This window comes from Lycium ferocissimum, chromosome 5, assembly GCF_029784015.1.
Source record: "Lycium ferocissimum isolate CSIRO_LF1 chromosome 5, AGI_CSIRO_Lferr_CH_V1, whole genome shotgun sequence".
In the NCBI taxonomy this organism is placed as follows: domain Eukaryota; kingdom Viridiplantae; phylum Streptophyta; class Magnoliopsida; order Solanales; family Solanaceae; genus Lycium; species Lycium ferocissimum.
In genome coordinates this window covers 24,895,501-24,910,911 of record NC_081346.1, presented here as the reverse complement: position 1 = coordinate 24,910,911, position 15,411 = coordinate 24,895,501, and the positions used below count along the sequence as shown (strand labels likewise).

Below are 15,411 nucleotides of genomic sequence, written 5' to 3'. Positions count from 1 at the left end.
GTGGATCCGCTCCCGCAATCCACTAAACGCCATGTCACGTCCGCTCCAGTGAAGCTCTGCCCGCTGGAGCGGATTCCCACGAATCCAATCAACACGCGCCAGCGGACAAGGACTCATCGAGGCTAGTCTGCTGTGGCGCACAAAGCCTCGCCACAGCGAGGTATCAGACACCAACAAACTACTGGTTTTCACGAACTCTTCCCAAAACCCGACAATCACCCAAGACCTCCCAGATGCAAACCAGACATGTAAACATACATAAAAACGCGCTACGGACTTACTCGTGGTCTCAAAATTCCGAACGGAGGTCTATTTGACTGGGCCAGTACTCAATGGCCAAAGACCGTCTTTCCAACCAATAACCCAACACGATCTCGAGTGCCTCGAGAACCAATTTGAACATCCCACCAAGTGATAATCGGCCCTTTGGACTTGTTGAAATCTACGAATTTTCAAAAAAGATCCGTTTATCCAAAAGTGAACTATCGGTCAACCGTTTTTCACTTTAAGATTCTAATTCTAATAAGTCACCATAAAACTCGCCCGATTACCTCGGGAACCGAGCCACCCATCCCCGTAGATTAAAATCATACTAACAGGACTCGGGGAAGGATAAGCGGGGTAAATGGTCAAAAGCACTATAACGACCAATTTGGTCGTTACAAACATGGTTGTATATTTATATAAATTTATTTATTTTCTAATAATGTGATTTTTCGTTTATGTTGCAATGCATTCATCGGCATAATTCATCAACTCTGTGATGATTCATGATTTATTGAAATCTAATTCCTGACGTCGTGATTGGTGAGTAACGTAATTGATTATTATATATGCGTTGATTTCATGATCGACTTAGCTCGACTAGAAATCACTAATACATCTAGTTTTTAAACCTTTGTAGCCATAATTTTTGTTTCATGTTGTGTTTAGGACATGTTATAAGTCTAAAATGTGTTAATTGATTATCAAAATTGAATTCAAAGAAGATATATTTACTTTTCTTATTGTACGTAAAGGTATATACTTTACCTGAATTCTTTCATGTAATATAATAATATTTGTTGAAACGATGAAGTACATATCAAAAAGTGATGGTCTTTCATCGTTTATATTTTCGTATTGAAAAATCTATATTTAAACACTTTGGACAAGCCGTATTTATTACTGAAATATCCACTTTACAGGTAATTTAATTTCTTTAATCACATGAATTTTCTCTTAATAATCAATTTCATGTATCTAACTCAAAAATCCAGACTTCAAACATGAAGAAAGCATCAAACAATGAAGGAAAATAGTCGTCCGTTCGAAGTAGCATCATGCCTTGAAAGAGTAAGTAACATTCAATAACAACTTATTGTTTCCAATAAGAATTGTTCCACGTTTAGAAAGTTGACTGTCAGTTCTTCTGAAAGAAAGTTTTATTCCAAAGTTAGAGATCTTTTGTGAATGATGGTGGTAATAGTTCATTAAAAAATTTGCTAAATCAACGACAAACTATATTTGTTTGTATTCAAAATTGATTAAGACATTCTTATGAAATGTGTGTTACTTGAATTTATGGGTTAATCAAAATCGGAGTTAAACGTATGTGTTACTTGAATTTATGTTTTTTTTTACCAATATTTTATTTTAGAATTTTATCCTATTTGTGTTGCATTATATGTGTGTGGAATCCAGTATGACAATTCCTTTGTAGATCTTGCTAAATGTAATCACCATTAATCATTTCAAGGCCTTACACTTTTTCTTTAATTTATTATGTATATTCAAACACATTTTGCAAAATTAATATTTTTAATTATATTATTACACGCGCAAAACGGAGAAATTATTGTCTATATAAACAATGCAGTATATGCATATGGCAAATTGAGTTAGGCTTCTAAATCAACGTAAGCTTCCTTTCACTTTTTAAAATTTTGAAATCAAAATTATTTAGAAAGAAATCATCGGTTGAATAATATAACAATCGGTCTAAAGTCTTTAAGGACGACTAATAATTCTCAAACTCAGATGCCTGTGTGATTACTATGGTTGAATAGAATAGGGTCACAAATTTTAGCACCCTTGTAAAATCACTACGAAAAATTAGAAATTAGCGACTGACAAATTTTGTAGCTAAATAATAAAATTCGTCTCTGAATTCAATTTTATTCTTTTTCAAATTCCTCAGATTAGTAAATTTATTTGTCAAATTGACAAAATTCTTAAGTATATAGATTTGTTAAATACCAAAAAATATTAGTGGTGAAAGAAACTAGAAATTAAGCAAATTTGATTGTAGTATAATGTTAAATGTCAAATTTGTAAAATGCAAATTTAAAGTAACAAGGATGAAATAGTATAAAACAAAATATATTCTAAATGAATTGTCATTATTTTTTTTGTTACACTTATTCTAACAAATGAAAAATCTCAATATTCTTTTATATATTAAGTTATTTCACTACTAAATAAACGTGAATTATTGATGGAACGTTAAACAGTAAAATTCGTCGCTAATTCTATTTAGCGACTACTTAGTAACGAATTATCAAAAAAAAAATTAGCTACGAGCAATTTAGCAACTGATTAATAATGAAGTTCGTAGCTTAAGTCTAATTTTTTTTTTTTTGTAGTGTTTGTTGTTAAATGAGGTACGTGTTTTGGTCACGCGCAAAGCGCGTACACTAAACTAGTGATTCCAAAAGCATTCCCTCTCTCACTAAAATTTAAAAGATTCCTTAAAATTAATAATTGTCATTTAGGATAATAAGTGCTTTATTTAATTAAAGAAAGAAGGAAATAGACAAAATCGGCTACTATTCATTTAGAAACATCCAAAAAGAAAATCGGCTAACATGCGTTCATAAAATATCGAAGTGATAAATTTACCAATTCCAAATCTATAGAGCTGCTGGTCCAAAATTTATTTATAACCTTCGTTTAAGATTTGCATTTTTTAATTGCTACACGATATCATTTGTGCTTAAAATAAGGTAGTTTTCTGATATGTTTTTGCGCGGATTGGCCTTCATTTGAGGTGGTCTTTAATTTTTGTCCTTCAAATTGGTAGTCTTTAAGTTTTACCCTTCGCCTAATACCTCAAGATTGTGGGTTCAAACTCCAACTCAATTAAAAAATTCGCAAGGCAGATGTTTAGATCCGCAAGGCAGAATTTTGCACCCATGCAAATTCTGCCTTAAGGCACTCTGTCTTGCGAATTCAAGCTCTATCTTGCGAATTTTTTAAAAAATTTTGACTGAGTGGGGGTTTGAACCCGAAACCAAAGAATTTTTAGCGAAGGTCAAAAGTTAAATACCACCAATTTGAGGGGCAAAAATTAAAGGCCACCCTCAGCGAAGGGAAATCATGCAAATTGCTCGTTTCCTGAAGGTGCGAATTGCCCTTCTTTTGGGGTGGTCTTTAAATTTTATCCCTCATATTTGAAATCTTTAAATTTTGCCCTTCGACTAAACCCCATGGGTTCCAGGTTCGAACCCCCACACAGTCAAAATTTTAAAAAAAAAATCGCAAGGCAGAGTTTAAATTTCGCTATGCCCCGACACACTTGTGAAGGAATTACCAAAGTTATGTCGGACCCGACATACTTATGCCTTATGGGCAGACTTGGCATAAGTATGCCGGGTCCGACATAACTTGGGTAATTCCTTCACAAGTTTATGCCGGGGCCGGCATAAAAGTTTGCCCATTAAAAGTATGCCCCCACCGGCATAAACTTGTTAAGGATTTACCAAACTTATACCGGACCCGGCATACTTATGCCTTATGGGCAGACTTGGCATAAGTATGTCGGGTCCGGCATAACTTTGGTAATTCCTTCACAAGTAAGTTTGTCCATTAAAAGTATGCCCCCACCGGCATAAACTTGTTAAGGAATTACCAAAGTTATACCGGACCCAGCATACTTATGCCAAGTATGCTCATAAGGCATGAGTATGCCGGGTCCGGCATAAATTTGGTAATTCCTTAATAAGTATATACCGGGTCCGGCATACACGCGACCCAAACCTTGCCTTGGAATTTTTTTAAAAAAATTTATGCTTGAGCGGGGGTTCGAACTCAGAACCTCATGATTTCTGCGTGAACGCTCAGAGTTGCAATGCGAAGGGTAAAAATTAAAGACCGGTAATATGAGGGGCATAATTTAAAGACCACAAATATGAGGGGCAAAATTTAAAGACCACCCCAAAAGAAGGGCAATCCGCGCAAAAAAATGTTTCGTGAAGGGAGAAAAATTTGGCAGGCCGCCGAAAAGTTCCTTCAGCCCATTTCTACAATTCGCAGAATTGCCCTTCTTTTGGGGTGGTCTTTAAATTTTGCCCCTCATATTTGAAATCTTTAAAATTTGCCCTTCGGCTAACACCCATAGGTTTCGGTTTGAACCCACGCGCGAGCAAAATTTTAAAAAAAAATTCGCAAGGCGAGTTTAAATTTCGCTATGCGGACCGGCATACTTTTGTTAAGGAATTACCAAAGTTATGCGGACCGGCATACTTATGCCTTGTGGGAGACTTGGCATAAGTATGCCGGGTCCGGCATAACTTTGATAATTCCTTCACAAAGTTATGCCGTGTCCGGCATAAAAGTTTATGGATAAAGTGGATCCATGCCTACTATGTCAAAGAGTAGGATTTGACCAATTTAACGATTTGGCGGACATATTGGATGGTTAGACAAATTATTGGTTCTTGGAGAATCCTGGAGCAAGTGCATACTTCTTCTCAACCTTTGGAAAAAGCTTGATTCGAACTAAATTCTTGCAATTATTAGGTAATCTGAAAGAGTCAACTGAAAATTTATGGTGTTTCAACATGCCACTCGACCAAAATATATTTCACAATGTGATTGTGCTTACATGGAAGGCTGGCCGTCGATTGCTAATAGGATCATACAATGGGGCTTGAGTGTAGAACCAATTTGTGTTATGTGCAAGTGTTGTGATGAAGAAAGTTTGCCCATTAAAAGTATGCCCCCACCGGCATAACTTTGTGAAGGAATTATCAAAGTTATGGGACCGACATACTTATGCCTTATGGGCGGACTTGGCATAAGTATGCGGTTAAAGCATAACTTTGATAATTCCTTCCAAAGTTATGCCGGGTCCAGATAAAAGTTTATGGATAAAGTGGATCCATGCCTACTATGTCAAAGAGTAGGATTTGACCAATTTAACGATTGCTTGGCCGGACATATTGGATGGTTAGACAAATTATTGGTTCTTGGAGAATCGGAGCAAGTGCATACTTCTTCTCAACCTGGAAAAAGCTTGATTCGAACTAAATTCTTGCAATTATTAGGTAATCACTGAAAGAGTCAACTGAAAATTTATGGTGTTTCAACATGCCACTCGACCAAAATATATTTCACAATGTGATTGTGCTTACATGGAAAGACTCATTGGATCGCTAATAGGATCATACAATAGGGCTTGAGTGTAGAACCAATTTGTGTTATGTGCAAGTGTTGTGATGAAGAAAGTTTGCCCATTAAAAGTATGCCCCCACCGCATAACTTTGTGAAGAAATTATCAAAGTTATGCGGACCGCATACTTATGCCAAGTCGCCCATAAGGTATGAGTATGCGGGTTCGGCATAAAATTTGTAATTCCTTAACAAAAGTATCCGGTCCGGCATACACGCGATTCAACCCTTGTCTTGCGATTTTTTTTTTAATTTTTGCTTGAGCGAGAGTTCGAACTCGAACACCGCGCGAAGGGCAAAAAATTAAAGACCAGCAATATGAGGGGCATAATTTAAAGACCACAAATATGAGGGGCAAAATTTAAAGACCACCCCAAAAGAAGGGCACTCCGCGCAAAAAATTGTTTAAAATTGATTCAACTTTTTCTTTTTTATGTAAAAATACTTTTTTCCATTATCTTTATAGTGTACGTAGTTGTAACTTATTAGAAGCACTTGGATGTGTCTATTTACAAAATATGTGGAAGATTTGAGGTGAGTTGTACTGGTTTGGAATCAAAATTCAGAGTTAAAATTGACCTGAAAAATGTCACTATGACAATGTATATTGTCACCTGAAAAATGTCACATGTATATATTGTGTATATACGCACATAGATTTAATTGGACATCACATAGATACATGATACACAATAAAAATATAAGTAATATACACGATTATACAGGGGAGATATACATAGATATACAGGGGATAATAAAACGCTTCAAAACTCATTTCCCCATTTTCACACATCATTCTCCGCACCACCACTATAAAAGCACCATAACTAATAGTTGGCTACATTTTACCAATTTTTTTAAAGTTAAAATACTAATTTAGACTACCGGGTGCCAATAACAAAGAATGGAGCTATTTCTCGGCATTGTGTGGGTCGAGTGGTACGTTTAGTTCAAGATATCCGGCGTTTGTTTTTGAGTTTACAGTGTTCGTCTGAAATGTTTTGAGAAATTAAAAGGAAATAAGGTATACGTTTTAAGGAAGATTCACAAAAAGGATGTTAAAGATATTTCACAAATACTGCAAACTCAAAAATTAAGCTATCTTATGGAAGACAAGTAACGTTAATACTAATAAATTATTGAGTTTTCAGTACTTGAAGTCTAATGAACTTTTAGTTAATGGATTTTATACCTGATAGCGTCCTGCCAATACATGAAATAGGATTTTAAAACACTGTGGACACACAATTGCACCGTTTAAAGAAGTCACTCCTAAATTCATCATATAACCCTTTTCGGTTAAAACCACCGGTTAAAAATTAGCAACGTCTATAAAAATGTAAAGTATTTATTTGAGAGACGATACCGTACATATAACGTATTTGTTTTTAGTATAAGAGATGTTATGTGTCTCAAACTCTCAATTGAAAAGGTGAGTCAAATAAGAAAAAGTGGATTAACCCTAATCACAAGTCACAACATAGAGTAGGCAAAAACCAGAGTGTTTTGATTCTCATTTATGCAATCCACGTGCATCTTAAAGAGTAACGTTAATGTCAATTATGATGTAACTATTGAATATAGGGAAAGATGATAATGCAGACGGCGAATTCATAATGTGGATGCCTTAGAGCCATAAATGGTCAAAGATAGTCTTTCAATGTACAGTTATGGGCCTCTTGGCATATTAATTTTGAATCTATGCACAACATGATGAAAAATATTGAACTCTTTGAGGATACAAAAGCCACTTACTGTAAGCTCAAGCGCTCACATCATTCCATCAAAGCTTCTGTAATTTCACTTATCAAAGAAGTTCATAAATCAAAATAAACTATAGCTTAAATTTAAAATAGCACAATACGGTGGGAAAAAAAAAAAAAGACAGAAGTCTGATTGCAACCCAAAAGTTCAATAACAATGTCAAGAGCATCTTGGAGTCTGAGAAAAATTGTGGAGCATACTCCGAAATAGACAAAAGATCATAAATTGAAAACCGGTACCACGAACAGATAGTGATTTGATTGACTCACCTCTGCTGCAATCAAATACCACCTCGAACACGATCAGTGTGGTCCTGTGGCAGTACTAGTACTATAATCTATACATAGCTAGAACAACAAGAAGAGTGAGCCTAGGCCCAACAAGATCACTGACTCCACACCGCCTCATTACCTCATGGAGCAAGTCTGTGAAAATATTGAGCATGATATGTGTAGGAAATCAATCCGTAATCTGTATTGATGTATGAAAGTCCTTATATACAAAGTAGGTATAATGATACTAGGCTAAATTATAGGACCTAATTACAATACATAAGGAAAGGAATATTTACATAAGGAAGGGAATATTTACAATATTTACATAGTCTATCACACCCCCGCAGTCGAAGCGGGAGGTTGTCGTGACGCTTAGACCGTCCCACGAAATCATCAAATAGCACGCGCGGAAGACCTTTAGTGAAGATATACGCGATGCGGTAACGGGACGGGACGTGAAGAACACGAACTTCTCCACGGCAACTTTCTCGCGTACGAAATGTATGTCCATCTCAATATGTTTAGTGCGTTGGTCTTTGAACCGGATTACCGATAGGTATATGGCACTAACGTTATCACAATAAACCAATGTAGCTGTCCGGATGGGACAGCGGAGCTCCAAGAGAAGGTTGCGAAGCCAACAGGACTCAGAGACGACATTGGCGACGCCACGATATTCGGCTTCGGCACTCGACTTGGACAAGGTAGGTTGTCGTTTGGATGACCATGAGAGGAGGTTATCTCCAAGGAAGACACAATAACCAGAAGTTGATCGGCGAGTGTCTGGACAACCACCCCAATCTGCATCTGTATAAGAGACAAGAGAGGCAACGGAGGATTTGTACAGATGGAGACCAAACTCAATAGTACCTTGAACGTATCGGATTACGCGTTTAAGAGCATGCATATGGGCAACCTTAGGATCATGCATGTGAAGGCATACTTGTTGAACCGCATAGGAGATGTCTGGTCTTGTGAATGTGACCTTTGTAAAGCGCCGCCAACTTACGATATTGGGTGGGATCATCGCAAGGAGGCCCGCCGCGCACCAAGTTTGGAGTTGGTGTCGACCGTGTCCGACGGCGGGCTTACTAGCGATCATGCCCGCACTCTCTATAATATCCGTGCATAATTCTTCGAGAGAAACATGCCATGTGAAGTCCGGTAAATGCCGATACCCGTAAAATAGCCGAGGCCCAAATCCTTCATAGCAAATTCGGCACTAAGGAGAGACATGATGGATTTCCTGAGAGCATCTGAGGAAGCTGTGAGAATAATATCGTCAACATATAGCATAATGTAAGCAATGTCAGAACCGCGACAATAAATAAAGAGAGAGTGATCAGATCGGCTATGTGAAAAACCAATGGTGGAGACATAGTCTGCAAAGCGTTGGAACCATGCACGGGGAGCCTGCTTAAGTCCGTACAACAACTTCCTCAAGAGACGAGACATGATGGGGATGCTTGGGATCCTTAAACCCAATAGGCCGATGCATATAAACCGTCTCATTAAGATTACCGTGTAGAAAGCATTCTTGACGTCCAACCGATGAATGGGCCAAGAGTGTGCAAGTGCAATGCTCAAGACGTTGCGAATAGTAGCGGTGTTTGACAACCGGACCGAAAGTCTCATCGCAATCAACTCCAACCCGTCGAGACACCGCCATCGCGTACAAGACGGGCTTTGTGCCGCTCAAAAGAACCATCGTATTTCTTTTTATGACGAAAAATCCACATAGAACGAATAAGATTCACATCGGGGACGTGGAACCAACTCCCACGTCTTATTATTAATTAGAGCATTATATTCATCAACCATGGCGACTTTCCAATTGTGGTCATTTAGACCGACAGATTTCGCGGGATAGGCGAGAGAGAGATGGAGAGAGAAGGCTGGAAGTATTTAAGTTGAACGGTTGTTTGGGTTTGAAGATCCCGCGTTGGCTTCTAGTAACCATGCGGGAGGGCTGCTGGGCAGTGACGGGTGGGGCAGTGGGGGTTAGGGACTGCTGGGCAACGACGGGTGGGGCAGTGGGGTTGAGGGGGACCGGGCGATCACGGGAGGAACGGCGGTGGGAGGGGCGGTCCGTGGCCCCGGAGCACGGCGGGTGAGGGGTGGACCGAGGGAACGACGGGAGGAGTAGGTGGAGACATTTAAAATGCAAGGTATACGGGGAAATTCCATGGTCCAAAAATTCATAGGAAGATGGGGTGGGGAGTGCAATTTGGAGAAGGGAAATTGAGTTTCGTCAAAGAGGACATGCCGTGAGATGATGATTTTGTTGGTAGACAAATCATAACACTTATATCCTCTATGTTTCAACGGATAGCCCAAAAAAACACACGGGGTGGATCTCGCTTGTAACTTATGAATAGTCGTAGACGGGAAAAGAGGATAGCATAGACACCCGAAAACCCGGAGATGGGAATAAGAGGGGGTTCGTTGATAAAGAACTTGCGTCGGTGATTTTTGCCTAAGGACTTTGGTAGGAAGTATATTGAGGAGGTATGTGGCCATTTGGAGAGCATGATGCCAAAAAGAGGGGGACGGAGGAGTGGACAAGAAGAGTGCGCACTATGTTGTTAATGGATTTAATTTTTCGTTCCGCTTTGCCATTTTGAGGAGATGTATGGGGGCAAGAAAATCGAAAATTTATACCATTTGAGGCGCAAAAAGATTGAAAATGCCCATTTGCGAATTCCCGCCCATTGTCACATTGAATGTTTTTAATGTCTCTTTCGAATTGAGTCCGTATTAACGCCTTAAAAGATAGAAAAGTGGAATACACTCGAGACTTGTTAGAGATAGGAAAAGTCCAAAGAAAATTACTATAATCATCAAGAAAGAAAACGTAATAGCGGTGCCCATTAGAACTTAAAATAGGAGATGTCCATAAATCACTATGAATGATGTCAAACGGCATAGTAGTAAACGACAACGAATCATAAAATGGCAATTTAACATGTTTCCCCAAAGGACAAGAGGTGCAAAAAGAAGTACGGCCCTATTACATTCAATTAAGGCATTACTACGAAGAGAACTAAGGATAGCGTTTCCCGGATGGCCGAGGCGGGAATGCCACAAGCTAGGTGATGCGGCGAGGAAGGTGGATGGTGGAGTGGACCATTCGTGGCATTGAGAGGATACGATTCCCCGGTGCTCTCACATCTCATTAGGCCGCTCCCCGTCAGTAAATCCTTCAGAAAACCCAAGAGGATCAAACTCACCGTAAACATTATTATCCTTAGTGAATTTACGTACGGAAACAAGGTTTTTGATGAGTTTTGGAGCATGCAAGACATTTCGGAGACGTAATTGAGCATTAGGTGGGGGAAGGGAAGTATGACCATAACCTCGAATTGGAATAGTGCTACCATTACCAACAATAATTCCAGAATTATTGCTCAAATTAAAATAAGACGTGAGAGTACCTGAGTTGGCAGTCATGTGTGAAGTCGCCCCGGTGTCCATGTACCAATTGTCATCCGGTTGATGCATGGATAGAGTGTGCATGGGCCGCCTGCGTGCGTCGGAGTGTATCCCGAGGTAGAGGAACGTGCATGGCATGGGCCGCCGAGGCCGAGGACCCGCGCAAGAATGCCGCCGCCGGCCGCGACGTGGCGGGTCGCCGCCGCCACTTTGTCTCGTCGGACACGGGCGGGGGGCGGCACCGCCGGGGGGCGGCCAGCAGCGCGGTGGTAGCCCCCCCGGTGGCGTCCCGTCTACCACCGGCGGGCCGCCGCGCCTTGCCTCCGCGGTTGGCGTTGTTGTTGTTATTTTTGCCCTTGTTCCGGTTAGAATTCCCGCCACGATTATTATCACGACGGTTGGCGGAATTATTGTTACCGCCTGGTGCGGTGGAGAGGGAGCATCATTATCAACAAGTAGCCGCCGGGTTGGAATCACGGCACGTTCTTGGCCGCCGCATCTTCGAGCTTCGAGTCCGGAGCACACTTCGCAGAAAGAAGGCAAAACATCTTTCTCCGTTGAAACGGTGGTGACAAAGTGTGCATACGTCTCCAGTAAGCCGGCGAGAAGTCGCAAGACCAAACGTTGATCGGACACACGCGACCCGACGTTGGCAAGTGATCCGCGAGAGACTCGAGCCTATTGTAATAAAGCCATAACCGAGCCGAAGTCGGCCATTTTTGTGGTGGTGAATTCGGTTTCAAGCGTGCACGCCGCCCGCGAGTGTTTATTATCTTGGAAAAGTTGAGCAACGCGATTCCAAGCCTTCTCGGCAACATCATCCGCCACGAGAATAGAGGTGAGAATATCATGGGAGACGGTGGCGTATATCCATCAAGGACCACCGCATCAAGGCGTTTCCGCAGCGGAAGGTTAGCCGCCTTTGTTGCGTCATACGCGGTGAGTTCGACGGTGTCGGTGGGTGGTATGATGTGCTCGAGGACGAGTGAACGCGGGCTAGACTTTGAAAAGTGGTCGCCCATTCGTGATAATGGCCGGTTTCCATGTTCAGAGTGATTGGGATTAAGGATTTCACATTCGTGACGGTTAAAAAAGGAATGGAAATTTTTGTTGTCACCATGGAAGGGAGAAGAGGAAGGAGGAGAGAGGGACGGCTAGGGTTAGGGTTAGAAGAGAGAGAGAGGTGGACGGCTAGGGTTTTGGAAGGAAACCTAGTCCGATACCACGTAGGAAATCAATCCGTAATCAGATTGATGTGTGAAAGTCCTTATATACAAAGTAGGTATAATGATACTAGGCTAAATTATAGGACCTAATTACAATACATAAGGAAAGGAATATTTACATAAGGAAGGGAATATTTACAATATTTACATAGTCTATCAATATGAACAAGGTATATCACAAAAAAAAAAAAAAAAAAAAAGGTGGTGATAATTCTGGCAAGAAATATACATGAATAACATAAACTGATCTCTTAGTGGCACCTAAGTGTAGCAATAGGCCGTCCATAGGGCACACCCTAACATATATTGAACTATGTGTTTCAATAGACAGTTCATAATCAACAACACCTCAAATGTATGCCTATATCATCAGTGTATTCTAATTGCGGACCACAGTAGTGGCAATCGATTGTGTATATGAACTAAGTACCATCCTCAGTCGATATGATGCAACTGATTAATCAAATGCGCATAAGACAACATGTCAAGGCACACTAGCAATATATAGAAATTAAATGAAGTAATACTATATGAATCTCAACACGTATAGAAATAATATATATCATAGTATGCTCCGTAATCAGTGCAAAATGATATGAAGTCATAAAAGACATAAAATATGCTTTTGTAACATAACTATGAAAAAAAAAGTACATCGATATATAGTAGATAAACTATAAAAATTATAATAACATTCTGCTACGCGCTCGCCCCTTGAAACGGTAACATTTGCTAGATCATGACATTCAAAGAACAAGTATTTGAGAGGTTAAAGCCTCACTTACCTTGAAACGGTAACATTTGCTTCTCTTCATGAAGCCTCTAACTCCACCAAGACGATCTTTAATAGCCACAATCAATGAAAAATATCCAACAACATATTCAAATTTGGCTGGGTAAATCATCTCCATAATTGTCATACAAGTTTAAAATCAAATTCAAGTGAAGATCAACCTAAAATTCAGCATCATGGTCAAACTAGCAAAAACACAAAATAAGTCATAGAGTCAGACTCGTAATTCCATTTCAATAAACAAAATTTGATTTTCACTTATTAGTTAGGTCAAATTGCAAATTTCCTAATTGAGGGAAAAAAAAAAGTTCCTCATAAAGTCTCTTGATATTTTATGTTAAAATTTAAAAAAAAAAAAAAATATTACATTAACTCAAGGGTATTAGAAAATCACTCCAGCAAGAAATTTCCACAAGCTCTTGCCTATCCAAAATGGTAAAAATTATGTCCGAAATTTAAAACTATTCAATTAATACTTCCAGATTCATTTGCATTTGTGGTCTCAACTCCGCATTTATGGAGCTTCAGAACTTGTAGCATTGTATCCACGAAATCATGTATTTGCGAACACTGATCCGCATTGCAGAGTTCGGCAAGATGATAAGCCTTTTCCCTTGCAATCAAATATCATATTTCAAGAATGGATTTTTAAGTTTCAACTTGTCTGAAACCACCCTGAGGCCTGAGCTCTCAGCTCCATCCAAATCATCCATACAAATCACAAATAATATTATGAACCTATACACATGCTCAAGACTCAATTTAGAACGTGTGAATAATAAAAATAAGAGTTGGATTGTTTCACTTAAGCATTTATGGTCACTCATTTTTACTAACCCATAAATTTGCACTATTTTAATTTATATAATGTGCAAAACTTGTTCGAACTCCAGGATATTGGCTTGGAGTTCAAAAGAAATACTATGAGTGAGACAATTTTTTTTATATATTATTTAAGTCATGATATTTATTTTAAAATTTGATCATGTATTATATTATTTTGCTCACAATACATACGGAGTATTTCAAATGCCAATAAAAAAAATTGAAATTTGAAATGCCTTAGTTTAAAACTCCAGCACATGTTGTATTAATTAATATTTTAAATTTCAAACTCCAATTGTCAAAACTTCAAACTTTTTTAGATAGAATGTCCTTGTTCAAATGTTAATTCCTCCTAAGAGTAGAGAAACTATTTCTCAATTTATTTTAAACGGTCCAAAAACTGGTGAGCTAATTTTGCTCCAAATTGAGTCATTCGGCCCCACTTTTGGTCCTTTAGTACACAATATTTCTCTGTTTTATTTAGAAAAAAAAAAAAAGAGATTATAAAAAACTTATAGGTGGTCGTATTAACATTTTAGATTATCTTATAACATTTAGATATTTGTGAAATATAAGCGTTATATCAACATTTGTTATCCTTAAAACAGCACTAATCCGAAATGAAAAAGAAGTTCCATCCATCAATCAGAGAACAGACAAGCCAAAACCCAACACCAAAGTGAGAAGAATCTCTGAAAAGCATATGACTCCCTTTTCTTTCTTCACCACTTGCTTTGATGGCACCATGCTCATGCCACAGCAAAAAGCAAATTTTGATAAAATTCTTCCCCTTCCAAAAACTGTCAGTCACTTCTCAATACTTTTTCTTTTTTCTTTTTCATTTCTTATTCCTGTCTCAAAATCCAAAAAGTAAAGGCACCAAATTTACATTGAAAGTTGTACAATCTAATATCTAGGGTATCTACACTATCTTATACGAAAATTATCTTTGATCTTTTATAGATAATTTGATTTTCAAAAATAAAGATTTTTATCAAATTTTTTAATCTAAAAAGTGGGATTTGTTAATGTTGAATAGATCATTGAAACGTAAGAGGGAGAAACAGGGGGAGCCAGCTTTGAATGTGCAGAAGAGCGAAGTTATACAAAATCCTTTCACTTGCTTCTCTTTTGGCATTTATTGCATATTTTTGGAGATAAAATTATCTCTTTGATGTACTTACTGTGTTATCCTTCTTTTTGATATCTAAACGTGCAAGTCATCACTTTTTTCTGTGGTCTTATTTAATGCAAATTTTGACGTGCTTAAGCAAGCTTTGTCACCATCTCATCATATTTACTGTTCCTTCTGTTTAATATTGTGCTAGGCTCCTATCCCTCGTTTAATTTAAATATTTTAATCCTAGGTAGTACTCCATGTCATAGCGTTAGTGGTGTAGCCAAAATTATCCCGAAATTATAATTCTGAGACTAATTTATCTCATTTTTTGAGATTATTTTTTCTTGGGATAAGAAGGAATATCCCATCTTTTAAGTTGGATGCATTTTATCGCATTTTTATACCTTTATCTAGATTATAAAGATATAATTTATCCTCTATATTATTATCTTGGGACTAAGGGATATCCTATTTTAAGTTGTGATTATTTTATCTTGGGATAAGGATATCCCATCTTTTATGTTGGGATTTTTTTATCTTATTTGG

At 38.4% G+C, this 15,411-nt stretch overlaps 1 long non-coding RNA gene across 1 annotated transcript; it reads left to right on the top strand.

Annotated features, from left to right (window-relative positions):
* Positions 1 to 14,279: 14,279 nt before the first annotated feature.
* LOC132058320 (uncharacterized) lies at positions 14,280 to 14,977 on the top strand. Its single transcript, XR_009415243.1, has 2 exons — positions 14,280 to 14,547; positions 14,785 to 14,977. It is a non-coding gene; the product is annotated as an uncharacterized LOC132058320 (long non-coding RNA).
* Positions 14,978 to 15,411: the final 434 nt, after the last annotated feature.